Source organism: Siniperca chuatsi, linkage group LG1 (assembly GCF_020085105.1).
Source record: "Siniperca chuatsi isolate FFG_IHB_CAS linkage group LG1, ASM2008510v1, whole genome shotgun sequence".
In the NCBI taxonomy this organism is placed as follows: domain Eukaryota; kingdom Metazoa; phylum Chordata; class Actinopteri; order Centrarchiformes; family Sinipercidae; genus Siniperca; species Siniperca chuatsi.
Genome location: NC_058042.1, coordinates 8,334,175 through 8,349,334, shown reverse-complemented (window position 1 = coordinate 8,349,334; position 15,160 = coordinate 8,334,175). Strand labels below are relative to the sequence as shown.

Sequence of the window (15,160 nt, the reverse complement as noted above, 5' to 3'; positions counted from 1 at the left end):
CCCTTTTCTCCAGATTGGCTCATGTTGTTGGGGCTGTCCCATCTCAGTGAAGTGAGTCATTCAATTAAAGCACAAAACATTTTTTACAAGACCACTGTGGGCTAACCCTGTGCTCTACCCTGTGGTCTGTGCTGCTCCATAGAGTATAACAGTACCACAGTATAGACTGGCCAAGGAGTCTGCTGCCCGATACTCAGCATTTGATAAAATAGTTCCAACTTGCAGAATTTCATAATTTTATTCTTTATGTTTAACTACAAAACCTGAAGGAGAAGTTTCTTTAAAAACTTGTGCTAACTATCAAACCCCTACCGGTTGCCTTTAAACAGAGCAGCATTAGTCTAGAGTTGGATTTGCCATATTTGCATAGGCAAAATGATGGATTTATGGGGACAAGAGTGCAATTTTGTTTTAATTGCCATTGTGCAAGCAAAGAAAGATAAAGTTGTCATAGGTTTTGCACAGCCTTGTTTATAGTTCCCAGGGCATCACAGTTAATCAAATATGAATGGTTGTTTACTTTTGTTTGTTTATTGGTGTTGCATGTTTCTGTTGTTACTAGTGCAACTGCTTAGTGCTTACAAAACAACTCTTAAGGTCCTCCATCTGGCGTGACTAAATGAATGGACAGTGAGTGTTTAGCATTACCTCATAGCGCCATATTTGAGAGTGTCAACAGTGTCAGTGAAAACGCCAAATTCAATTTTGCTTACAGTGTACTAGAGCTGGGCCGATAAAATGGCCGATACATCTGTCAATAGCTTGTTGCAGATATTGTTGTTTGGGTGTATATGTTGGCTGGTAGGTAACAAGAAATAGCAGTACAGAAATGCCAAGCTAGGTTTGAGGTCTTTTTTTTTTTTGTCTATAAATGGAGGTGAGAGCTGCCATAAGACGTGTTTTTAATGTAAGCGATTCAGTTGGAAATGGGTGGTTTGTTTGTTCATTTAAGTTGGTTGCTGAAATGCTTAATCACCTACTGTCAATGCTATTTGTTCAGATAAAATGCACCAGTCCTGAAGAGAGAAGGGAAACTTTCAATATTTGGCAGCGAAACACTTGTTTCCTAAAGAGCCTCAAGCATTCCTGGCCAGTGCTGCGCTTAATTTTAAATATCAGTTTGCCAGCTCCATTGTCCGGGTGTGGCAATAACTCTGAGCTGGTGACACTGATAAAGGAAAAACTCAACATAAACGCAGGTGTAATATTACGTTGAATCCTCCTACACACAGTTGTAGCAGTAATTCACTGTACTGTTAACACACTTTGTTCCAGTGTGTCATGCAATAAACATGGCTGATTTGCACCATGCATTTATCCAGTGTTTTGGATGTCGGACATTCTTAGTGTACCATTCAGTTAGATAGCAGCAGATTTGTGGTTTTGTAGTACTTAACGCTTTGTCACAGAGGTCAATAGGCAACAGTGGTTGGTTTTTGTTGAAGCCTTGGTGTGCTGTAGACTTGGTAATTCAGGTGTCATACAGGAGGTTATGTCAACACAGTAGAAAAAAGGATCACACAAACAGCCCTCAATAACACCAAATTAATTGTGTGTGTGTTGTGCATATCAGCTTCAGTATTTGGGACATTTCACCATTTTACTCAGCCACAAAAGCCTGTTTTGGTTCAGGGAGCAGTGACAACATCAATTTTACTAGAGCTACTGTAATTGGTCAGCTGTGCCTATAAATGATTCAAGCCTTTCACTTAGGCTGTAAGAGTGTTTGGTCAGTATTGATTCACTACTGACTTTTGTTTGTATTGATTTCTATACATTTTAAGTGTGTTTTATGTTGACTTTTTCTTATTCTTCTCATGTACTTGTCATACTGAAACCAATACACAAAATAGCAATATAACACTGTTAAGGCCAAAGGATATCACATTGCCAAGGATTTTTTCCTCACAAAATTGAAATAATGTAGCTGGTAAAATAATTTTTGGAGTGCTGGTGTTCCTGTTAATGCTTGTAGTTCTTTTTCAGAGCAAAGATGTTTATTTGTTCTTTTCTGTCTTTTCCAACAAGGAAAAATCAGCTCACTGCGAGGCAGAGAGCTGGTACTGCTTCCTTTCCAGCTGACTGTTTTCAAAGGCAGTTGCTCTCCATCTGATTACCTTTTTTTAGTAGTAATTTGTTCCAATCATTGGAAGGGTGTTAGGAGCCTTGTTGTAGCACACCAGGCACATTTTTACACAATCTGACAGAGCCGTCAATTGTAAAGAGGGAGTGAAATTTAATACTCTAAGCTCCACGTGATAACATGAAATGTTATAGTTGTAGTTGAGATGTGTAAATTGGCTTGTATGAGAGCCCAAGGTGAACATGAGAACAACGCCACTTGAGGAAATTCCCATTTCCTTGTTATTCAGTTTGATTTCTGTGATAACTAAGCTGCTGGGATGTGACCCTTTTTTTATTATTATTTTTTTTTTAAATGGGGGAGCACGGAAACAACTGATGGTAAAAGTGACTAATGTAGGCTATGTAATGGCACTGTGGCTTTCACTCAAATGTGTTTCTGTTGACTAGAAGATTTCTTATTAAGTCAAGGATTGGCAAAAAAAACCCCAGTGAAAATTGCGTGTCGATTTTGACCAGCGTTTCACCTTTTTTACATTCTGTTCCACATCAGGCTGGATATCAAAGAAACAGTGTGGAAGAAGAGAATTTAACAGTGTTTGTTTAGAGGTCCAGGGCAACAGATTAGTCCAGGACAAGGGGATTATGTTGGCTTTGTAAGGCTGCCGTCATCTCATGGCTGCACACCAGCTGACGGCAAAGTAAGAAAGGATTTATATATCCTTAAAGGTAGCTGGTAATTTGAAGGCTTTCAGGTACCTTTTTTAAATAATTTGAAGGAAGCCATTTAGTTTGGGTGAATGTATACCCCCATATTCTTGTCTTGTCTATTCATTCCTTAATTCCCTTTGTGCAGTGGTGAGTCCATATTAAGCCATAATGTAGTTCATGTCATTAGACAGGTTGAGACGAGATGGAGCATCTTTTGTAGTTTAAAACATGATACAGTGTTTGCCCAAGGTTTAGATTTATTTGAAGTGGCCCTCCCGAAGTGATGGGGGTTGGGCTTGTTTAGCGCTGGTTGGAAGCTCCATCATCCAGCACTTGGAGAGTCTGTAGAAAAACAGCTACATACATGACCTGACTTCCAAATAGTAGTCGTCAGTTGCACATAGCAGACTTTTTACTAACTAATCTGCGTAATCGGCTGCATTCAACAGGATCTTTAAATGGAAGAATTAATGCATGAAACATTAAAACATTAAAACATTTGGGTATAGTCTCAGGATTTCACAGTCAAGTTTTTTTAACCCATTAGATTAGAATAGAGCTGCAATGATTGGTCAATCAGAAGATTAATCTGCATACATATATATATATATATATATATATATATATATATATATATATATAATATATAATATAAAATATGAACATTTGCTGCTTTTCCGTGTCTAAACGTTATCGTAAATTAAATATCTTTTGGTTTTGGACTGTTTTTCACTTAATGGCATCACCTTGGGTCTTTTGAAATTGTCATGGGCATTTTTAACTGTTTACTGATGTTATATGGGCCAAATTATTAATCAAGAAAATAACCGGCAGCTTAATGTGACAGTAATCGTTAGTTGCAGCCTTAATGCAGAGTCCAATTAATTATTTTTCTTTTCCTACTTCCTACAGCTGCACCCTTACATTAAAATTTGTTAAGGAGTGTAGATACATTCTTTAACAGTTGAATAGGTCTGCGTTATAGATATGGCCTGCATCAAAGCTTTCCTGTCATGGGTGTTTGGTATTGTGTTCTGTAGTGTTTTGTATAATATCCATTGAGAGAGAAGTGTCATCTCGAGCTGTTGTGGGTGGAAAGTTTGGACAGTATTTGGATCATCTCTTCATCTCCAACAGGAAATAATGCTGAGGTTCAAATGCAGCTTTCAGCCAGCAGCAGTGCTTAAGGCTACATCCACACTAATACGTTTTCATTTTAAAGCAGCGTTTCAAAACGAAAACAATCTCGGTACACATGAGCGTTTTAGCCATGCCGGTGTAAATAGGAAGCAGATTGTCTATTCTGCGGTTGGTTGCTTAGTTGCAGAAAATACTACGAACGAAGAACAGCAATGGTGAAAAGTAAAAACAGACATTTCATTGCTTGGACCGACGATGAGGTGACAGAAGAGGTCTGCAACGATTGTAATTCGTTATTCACGTTGAATTAACCGCTGGTAATCAAGGCTCATTTCGTTTGTCATGTGATAGGGGCATCAGGGAAGGACATGCCATGACTGATGAGACCCAATCAGTAAGTGAACGTGGGTGTCTGTGTAATTTTCAAAACTTTCTGTTTCTGCCTGTTCAGACTAAAACGCAACCCCAGAGTTTTCAAACTATAACGGGGTCAGCAGCGTTTTCAAAAGTCTCAGTTTTAGGGGTTCGAAAACGCCACAGTAGTGTGGATGCCAGGCATAAACGTAGCAAAAGTTATGAGAAAACGAAAACGTATTTGTGAGGATGTAGCCTCAGAGGCATGGTGCACCTGAAAATTTTTTTTTTCCATTGCTACTATTTCTGTGACTGTCAATGTTACGCCAAACAACTCACTTCCCTCACAGACTTATGGTTGTTTTATTTGCTTGTTCAAATGTCAAAGCACAGTGAGGTGTTTTTCTGACAGCTTGTTGTTTGCTTGAAATGCAACGTGTTAGAGTAGACAAAGGATCTGAAATGGATCTGTGTTTCTATAGTCCAATATTGATGCCCCCATTCATCCATCATGTGGCCAGCTTGGGACGCTTCTAGTGGGGCTAAAATGTATCTGGTTAATTTTTTATAGCCTATGTGAGCTGTTATCCCCTTTATTTCCTGGGCCTACTGTTTAACTAAAAAAGTTGACTAGATTGACTGTTGTCTGTAAAGTCGTATCATGGTTCAAAGGATATGCAACTCTGCTTTAGTTTTTATAGCATTGATTGGATTTCTCACTAGTGAATTGCCAATTACAGCAGAAAAGAGCACACTTTGAATGCTTGTTGCACAGTTGCTGCTTTGCCAGAGACTGGTGATCCATCTTTTCCTGGGACTTGAGCCCAGGTTACACTCAACTCTCCCACACACAAGCTATAAAGATATTGTCAGCTTTTGTGGCACAGCATAGTCTTGAGTGCTGCGAAAATGCTGTCTCATTTGTCTTTGGTTTGAAGTTATCGTCCTCTGTGTTCTTGGAAAGAAAAGCCACAGAAATTATGAGTCAATTCGAGCTGATTTTGATAGGTGATTTGTATGTTGTTGTAATGACGAAGCCCTGTCAAATTGAATTAGTATGTTTAACACACTTTTGCTTTCAGAACTGTCTTCGTTCATCCACTCATAAGCAACATGACCTCATTTATCACTATTGCTTCATTTGTTCCTGACACTGGCGATCTTTTCACTGCGAGTTACACATGACAATTTTCCATCTACAAATGGTTGATTAATATACCAGTGTAAAGAAAATGGTATGAGATTGTTGTGATGATTAAAGCTGTTCTACTATTTGATAACCTAATTTGCTGACAGAAAGCAGTTAAGTCTAGTGTGCTGTAAGCGTGATTTTAGCTGTAGGAATGCCATGGTCTTTTATAAAGATATATTTTTGAGTTGAGCTTAGTGTAGAGCAAGAAAGGTCTGTGAAGATGTGATGTGTGGGAATTCCTCAGAGCACATCAGTGCTTGAGCGTGGTGGCAGTGAGTGGGTGGTTCTGAGGCACTGTCCCCATTGCCCTAATCATACTGCAGTATCCACTGTCATCTGTAGAATCAAAGAGACCGTCGTCTCTCTCGGATGACACATGCTGCACTTGTGATATTGACAAGTAAAGGAGAGAACCTCCACAAATGACAAAATTGCTGCAGTCGGAAGTGAAAACGGATGATCAATTGGAACTTCAATACAAATGTCAATACTTTCTGAAAATAATTTTTTTCTGTCCACAACTGTGTTAATGTTAACAGAGTCTCTGCTGTCGTGTTTCATCTCACTGCCTGAGCACACATGGTAACAGATGTATAGAATTTTTACATCCGTTTTTAGTTTAACACATATTCCCATCAAACAGCTTCAGTTTATAGCCCACTGAAGTCATTTCAGGCTCACAGTGATCATGTCCTGTTCCTTTTACATGGAGCCTGGATAAAACATTAACTCGGATCACGGGCTTTAGTTGTTTGATTATCCAGGAGGTATGAATATCACAGGGCTAGTTTATTAGGCATTATGTTTTTTCAACTGTCCAATAGTGAAAACATTACTAAAGAAACTAGTACTAGATATTTTGGCACCAGTACCTTCTTTATTTCTTTTTTTTCTTGCTTTACATTTGGTTCACATCTGTGTTATCAGTTAGAAGAAATCCCCATTAATTCTACTAATACTGAGCAAAATAATCAGTTTTGTCATATAGTTAGGCATTGGTTTTGGGACCCTCAAGGTTTGACAGTAATGGTTGGCCAGTTGCCCTCTGCAACCATATTTGGACCACTGTCAACCATTTTGTGTAGTCTGGTTGCTATTTTTGGTAACCAACACACTGATTCCTCTGACCTTGGCATAAAATCTTGCCTCTATGCAAATAAGAGTGCTGCTGTTCTGTTTTGTTGGAAATGGCAAAATATGTTCATGTTAAATAAAAAATTTAAATAATCAGTCAATCGACAGAAAATTAACAGGTAACTGTTTTGATAATAAAATCAATAAATAATAAAAAAAACATTTGTTGTTTCCAGCTTCGCAAATGTGAGGTTTTGCTGCTTCTCTGTTTCATATGCTTATTGCACATGATAGAAACGTTTGCAGTGTGGACATTTGTCTAAACAGTCAGAGAAGCAATCTTGTGGCTTTAACATAAGTGGATTGAACTGTCCTGACTGTTTGGAAAAATATGGGTGGGTAACGTTTCACTCAACAGCTTAAGGCAGATTTATGGCTCTGTGTTGAGATGTTGTGGTATCTACGTGCGGGGCAATGGACGCAATATGGGCTACATGGAGACCACAAGAATTGTAATTGGACAGCTTGGTCTGCTTTGTGTTTTTTCCTACATTTTTCCGTTGCTGCTGTTATTTGTTGATATGGAAGACAACACAGAGTAGATTGAAAAATGCTCTATAATCCTCGTTTTCAGTAATGTTAGACAAATGTATATTTTGTGATCTAGCAAAGCCATTTCCACTGAAAGCCTTCTGACTACAGTCAGCTATGTCTATAATAAAGGGAATAAATGAACGTAAACCCAATTACTTTGGGTGTATAATAAATGCACGACATGGCCTGATAACGTACAGCACATCCATCTGGTGAGGTAGCTGTGCCATGACAATCAATGGGTTAAATTCTACGGCGAACTATAAATCAGTTCCCACGCCGTAGGCATATACAGCTGGAGCAGTGAAACAACTCAACAGAGAATCATAAATTCAGCTTTAGTGTTATTAGTCGTAAAGTGAAATATTGGGATCCTCCAAGCTGTGAATATAATCAGATTCAATATGAATATGTAGTACGGCACTGCTGAAAAAACGCACCTGTGCCATTGTCTCGGTGTAAGGTTTTACTTGTACCACACTGTAATCTGCCAAAGAAAATAGATTAGATGCTGTTATAAAAGGGAGAATATGATGTCTGACAGTCTACCTGTTTGCTTTGCATTTTAATTTAGCAGTCACTCTAAATAAAGATTGACGATGTTTGATAAAAGAAAAGCAGACAAGCATGTAGAATAGGCGAGGAAGATGGATAACTGAAGGAAGTTTACATTATTTACAATCTGAGGAAAAAGCAAGCAAACCGATTTTAGGGTTTTCAGGGTGACGGAGCATTTGAGCTCTGACCCAGTTGAATTGCATTTTTGAAAGTGGATGCACGTGTAACCTTGTCATTTACTTTAATGGATGACCAAATGGTCATAGTGGCAGCAGATATGTAAACAAGGCTGTCAGATGTCTGAATAAGGCAAACGTATTTAAACATCAGATCCCCATATTGTTATTTTGCAACATGGAAACTATGGTTGTTTACAGCAGCAGTGTAGTTCCAGGAGTTTGAGACCATGCGAAACAGAATACAGAGCTCAGTTTGCGGTGTGTCTAAATATTGTGGATGAGGGATAATGTGAGTTGAAAAGTGGGAGTGAACATTGGTGAAAAGGTTAAGCAAACATGCAGCATCAGCAAGCAATTATACAGTATTGGAGTAGGAAAAAATATGAAAGCCTCACAATACACAAGTCTAGTTTTATTGCTATACTGTGTATAACTGAATGGGGATATTTTACTATCAGTGAAATGCAGCATGCCACTCCTCCCCTGCCTTGCATACATATTCCAGCATTTCAGAGCCAGCAGTGATTGAGTGTGTATGTAAGTGTCAGCACTCTCTGTCAGATGTTACTGCCTACTTTTGCGTTTTTAGGAGCTAGACTTGCAAGATGAAGCTGCAGAGTTGGAAGGAAAAAGGCCTATTTAATGTGATGTGATATGCAAAAAAAAAAAAAACTATAGTAGAAATAATTGGTCAGTAATTGATACTGCACTGTCAAAAAACTTGCTGTATTATGATCGATCATGAATTGGGTCTGAATTGGTATTTACTCCTGAATACCCATCCATTTTTGGATGCGACACTTGTGCCTCTTAGGAACAGATCACGATGCATTGATTCTGGAAAGCTACCATGTGAGAGTGACAGCGCTATTTGAAGCCCTACTTGTTGACTCTACCTCTGTTAAGCAGCTGCTGGAAGAGAGGGAGGCAGTTATTTGAGGTTAATGGTTGTCCATGCCCTCTCTCTAGTTAGACATTCACATGGCAACACCTCAACTGTCCAGGGTACAAACAGTAGTGCAGTATATTAGTCACTCAGCAGTGGCCTTTTGTCTTCTCATAGTTAGACTCCTGACTCTCCACAGGAGCAGTTAGACCTGTGTTCTCATTGGTGCTTTTGTTGCTGTATTACAGATTTCTGCAGATCATTCACCTGCAATAAAGTAGGTTAGTAGAAGATTCAGTATGGGTTAAAGTAGTTTAACATTTTGAAATGGCCACAGAAGTTATATGTCGATACCATTAGCTTCAATGGATGCATTGTGTGCAGATGGGTATTTCAGATTTATGTAAGAATTTGTTGGAATCCTGCCTGGCAGGCTGTCTGTGCAGGAATGCATGTAATAAGCAATACACAGAAGACTGAAGCGAAAAAATAGTGTCTTTATTTTATTCTAATACGCACACACACAGGCCCTTAAAGAAACACACACACACACCCAGAAGTGTAGCCTCAGTCCTTGTCCTTCCACAATTCTTCCTTCTCCGTCATTAGTCAGTATTTAAGTTAAAAAAACAAAACAAAAAAAAAAACAAGCTTACTTTACCCAACACATTTATTTAACTACTTTACTGTTTACATTCAGGATTGAGGAGAAAACCCTAAATCAAACATTGATTGATGGGGAAAATGTTCCACAGGGACACTCAAGATTATAACATTTCACAGTTGGTACAGTTTTTAGCAGTGTCTGTCACCAGTACATGAATGCCCTACCTGAATTTATCTACCGCTTTTTTAAATTTAATTGTATCCTCAATGTTATAAGGACCAAATAAAGTTTTGGTTTCTTTTGAGATTTGTATTCTTACTAGCACACTTTTTTTCTTGTGCACCGCCTTTCTCTCTCTTTAAACAAAGTTCCCACCCCTACTTTCAACCAGAAAGCAAATGGGAAAATTGATTTATGTGTCAGACGAGGGTAGAAATAGAGAGAAATCATCATGCCTGAACCAAAACGTATATATTTTCTGAACAAACTTGTACTCACAAACAAACTATGTTTTGTAATATGCTATCCGGCGTATGTAACTGTCTCTAAGTGGCTGTACTGTTCTGGCCTCAAGGTGTAAAGCAAATGGGACATCTCTTTAGACAAAAAATCTTTATAGTGGGTGTTTGGCATATAGCTGCAAAGTACTGCACTGTAAATTGCTTGTTGTGGCAATGCGTTATGAATCTTGAAGCTGGCCTGTTAATTTTCTCCTTGTTCCATATAGACCTGGATTTAGCGTCTCAGGAAGAAACATCCATCGTCCATTTGTCCATCTTAAAACCCCAAACATGGCCACTGATTCCAGAGTCTGATAAAATCAAATGTCCTTAACACTGTAAGGTGACCCAAAGTCTGGGTTGTTGCACGTTATTTTGAACAGTTCAATGACTAAAGTTTGAGACCATCCCAGGAAAAAGCCAATGAGGTGCTGAAGAGGAAATGCCCATTAAACAGGAATGGACATATCCTGTCATCTTAGTGTGCATGAGTACAAGTGAAAATGAGAGAGCAAGTGTCTGTGTATTTTTATATATATAAAATATTAAGTTAGATGGACTAGATATATTGATAAATATTATCATAGTATTCAAGTAGTGCTGTTTATAGGTTTTATCGTTTGGCAAACAGCCCTGTTGAGAAATCACTGTAATATTTGTACTGTAGTGTTTCCAGTACTGAGTTCCTGGGATGGTTACGTATGAAGTTAATTCTGACTAATAACCTTCCTGCTATACTTCTATACTTATTTGTCAATAATAAACCTTTTTTATCACAGATAAACATAAGATGCAACAGCGTCCACACTGATCAGCACACATCAACATCACCTGCTGTTTACCACCTCCAGAAAATCATCTTTTAAAAGAGACTCAAGTGTCTCGCAGAGCTGCAAATTACAGTATTTTGTTTTGCTGACCTTTTAATTAATTTAAGCTCTTATGCATTTGAATATGTTCTTGCTTATATAATATATATATAATATATGCTTAACTTGCTGTTTATTTGCATATAATAAAATGGACTGTTTTTGACAGCTGGTGTAACAAAGTAATGGAACATTTATTTACGGTATTTACAATGCAATCACACCAGACAAACAGCTGCAATCACTCAGGAAGTTGCTGCCACTTTGTTTACTTTTGCCTTTGGTTCAGATTTGTCTTACACTTTTGAACCTTCATGTCAGGTTGCTGCAAGATTTTTTGAGCTCTTTTGTGAAAAGATGTCAGATTCTTTCCAGTTGGTCTTATTGCGTGGACCTCTGGTCGTCATGTATGAACACTATTTTGACAGTAAAGGGAGATCAATAGTCAGGACCAGTTAAGTTCGGAACACCTTCGCAGCAATGCCTAATGGGAAAGACAGCCTGAGGTTTTATTTATACCAACTCAGAATATCTGTCTGTGCAGCGGGTGTACTTGTCAACACAAAGCACTTCAAGTGTTCCCTTATCTCCACTGGTACTTTTCCTGCTCTTGAATAATTCAGTTTCTTGGTTAATGGGTAAATTCCCTTATTTTGTTTTCTAGTATGACAGTGGACTTTCAAACCATAAACGCTGAAAACTATTTTCATATAAGTTAGGATGTTCTGTCCAAATTGAAAGAATATTACTAGTTGGTCATTTCAGCATATCTGACATCTGCAACCCATTCTGTATATTGCACTTGTCTTTTTGTCTTGCTCATCTTGTGATTTTGTTTTTTCTTTTGCTCTTTTCATAATAATGTTAGAAGTCAGATTATTATGAAGCAATTCTGGGTGTCTGTCTCAAAGTCCAGCTCTACTGTTGCCACAGCCCTCACATCAAGCCCTCACTGTCAATATAGATATCTTTTCATCGTTGATAATATCTGACAATATCACAGAAGTCATTACTCGGTCCCTTTTGTTCTCAGTATCTATACAATTCAGATACTAAATGATATTGCAATTGTTATGCAGATGACACCAGATTATACTCTAAGCGCTTCATCAGTTTGACGTCCCGAAACCTTTTGCAGCTAAATGAAAAAATCAAAGATTGTCAAATTCAACCATGACAACTTAAAGAATCTTATTTATAATCAAGCCAATCTTTTCTTTTCTGTAATATTAAGATCATCATACAACCCCCCTTGACCTTGTCTCTGTAGTCTGAGTAGCTCTCGGATGAATGAAAAAAACACCAGTCTTGTTTAACAGCTTTCTATTCACAGTTTAGTATAATTTTCCATTGACACGTTTCAAGACATTCACAGATGTAATGCCAAATCCAACTTATGATTGGTGAACAGCGTGTTGCTACCAACTATACCAATAAATGGGCCTTTGCAAGTATAATACTTCCACCCTGAACATTGCAAGCAAATCTTCCATTGCAGAAACATATCATTAAGGTTTCTGGTTTAATGATCTGCTGCAGCTAACTACTTCATCTTTAAATTTAATGTTGGTCAATTGAAGATAGAGAAATTTTAATAGTTTTACCTTGTTTACAGTTGTTACTTATGGAAATACAAAATTATTATACTTTAATTGTGCTGCTGAATATTACTTCATAGGGCCGTTTCAATTACATCTTATTCCACTTGAGTTTAAATGCTAAGTTATTTTCCTCCATTAGATTGCCGAATACTTTAACAGCATATTTGCTGCAATTCTTTTCACTGTTATTGTGCTGATTGTCACAAACCATAAACACCGTAAAACTGAAATTCGTTCCTTTCTGAACATTCAAACTACAGCAAAGATGATGAAGCATCTGGTGTCGTAATTGTGAAGATGTTATACCTTAGTGTTATGCAGTTAACATGTCATTTACTGATATGAATGCAAATATATTGTTTACTGAACTGATGAGGTTAGATGGCATTGAAAGACGACAAACTAGATGAACATTTTTCAGGAGAACAGTATGAAAAGCATTTCCAACAGTAAATGTGCCGTTTTAGTGTTTAACCACACTCCACCATATAAGATGGATATAACAGTGATATATTAATAAAATGTATTACAGATTTCAACTTAAAGTCTATCCACCGAGAGATTAAGCATGCACTCAGTGATCCTACTTTACAATTGACCACAAACACGAGCAAGTGTGCCACAGTAGATGCTGCTGCTGCTGTTGTTACTATATCGACTTGCATTGAGACAGAGTGTCTCAATTATAGAGTGAAGTGAGCAGAGATAATGAGAAGTGTTTTGAGAATCACAGTGACTGGCTTTTGTAATTCAGAAATCATGGCAGAGTGGAATGGCTGAGCATGTTAATGGAGCTACTCTTGTTCCTGCTGGAGTCCTCTTTGAGCACATGAAAAATCAATCTGGCACCTTGTCAAGGTTTTAAGATTGGGGTTTCCTTACACTCTGGCCAATGTGTGAGTATTCTTGTCATCCTCTACATCAGGTGTTGCCACAGACAAGCCACAATTAGATTATTTATTTGTACCCATGGGTGGTTCGAATTCCCAGTTTAGACTGGTCACCACAATTTAGGATTGGATAAAGGATAAAATTATGATGGTCTTACTGTCATTTATTTTTCCATGTTTTCCTTTCTACAAATTTTGGGGAATAATGTTGAGACTGTGCTGAAAATGAAGCTATTTTTGATAGTATTTCACATAGAACAAGTACTTTGTGACAGGCACTTGTGTGTCTGTACTTTATAGCTTACATGAATGAGAATAAGGTCATTTACTGTTGCGAGCATTTCCACTATCAAATGACAGTAAATGTACTCGATTAAGCTTTGATTCATGTCAACCAAATGTTTGTGTACTTCTAATAATTCAACTGATATTTAGTTCAATTTGATTACAATTCACGCAGAGCTGACTTCATCTGTCAGCTACTTAAACCTTTGTTCTTTCATTTAATCTACTGATATCACTATCAAAGAGAGTGTAAGCTGTCTAGCTAGAAACACTGCTGAGTGATTCAAGATTAATGTTGCTTTAAAAGTAGTTTACCTCACAAAAAAGTATGTAGTTAATCATTAGTTAGCAACTCATCTGTAATTGCCTGCCCCATAACATCCTCATACTTTAAACTGGTGGCTTTCCTAGTGCTGGGTGATCCTCTCAAAAAATCTTTGATTAAGTATACAACATAATTAGAGGGCCTTTTGCAAATACTAGGCAAGTAGCTCTTTATTTATGTGTGTATACTTCAATTGAATTTGTTTGCAGTTGTCTCCATTTCCCCACTATCAGACATATCACTTCAAGATGTCAGCTAGCTCCGTCACGCACATTTTCCTCATTAATGCATTTATCTGTCTAATAAATTGCTCTAATAACATTTGTTTTTAATGTGTCTCTTCAAACTCTGTGCCTGACTAAATTATTCCTGTGCTTTTAGCCTTTACAGAAAGGTTTTTAGGGGCTCACTTCGGTTTCTCTTTAGAGCAGACACATTGATCAGTGACAGTGTCTATACTAAAAAAAAAATAAAAAATGGTGTTGTCAAAACAGTCAGAAGGTGGAGTCTCTACTTGCACAGCTGCTTGTGTTTTGATTTGTGGATATTTTAGGAACAATTGTGAGAAAATGTTTGCACCTTTGGGTCAGGTGTTGGTAGTCTGTTTGGTAGGGCACAATATGATTAGATTTCTTTGCTCTGACCCATTGTATAGCATAAAGTGAATCACTGAAATTATTTTACGTGCAGTTAATCAGACTGGATAGTTCAGGATTGTAATGTATAACTGGTTTATTTACATTTGGCCTAATTTTGTTCTGGCACAACTCTGTAGTTAAGTTCTTATACTGATCAGACAGTAAGCCATTTAGATGTTTATTTGAGTCTAATCTGTACTCTACTCAAGTTTAGATGAGAAACTTTGTAATGTTGTTCATTCACAATCCTTTCCACGTCAGTTGCACCTGAAGTTAGATCCTACTGGCTGTTCAAACAAGTAGTATGTGACATAAATAATGCCAGTTATCTAAAAAAGTTTACACTGTTGTTGATTGATTTACTTACATACCATTGAACTAGTTCTATTGTGAAAACTGACCAAGTATTGAAACTAGCGGACTGATTAATTTCACGCAATATTCCTCACAAAGGCTATGGCAAACTTTTCTGTTTCAAAATCAAATTCGGGGCTATTTACTACACTGCACTATGGCTGCACTGTAATTTTTTTCCTACTGTTTAATTTATTTATGTTGCCTTGTATTTCCTTTCTGTCTTGTCTTAATTCCTTTTATGTCTTATGTAAAGCACTTTGTATTACCTTGCTGTTGAAATGTGCTATACAAATAAACTTGCCTTGCCTCACTGTCTTT

The 15,160-nt window shown here is 37.5% G+C and overlaps 1 protein-coding gene across 4 annotated transcripts in view; it reads left to right on the top strand.

Moving 5' to 3' along the window:
* LOC122881252 (zinc finger protein 609-like) overlaps window positions 1-15,160 on the top strand; it is an 85,067-nt gene that overhangs the window by 10,772 nt on the left and 59,135 nt on the right. The gene's annotated exons all lie outside the window — the stretch shown is intronic.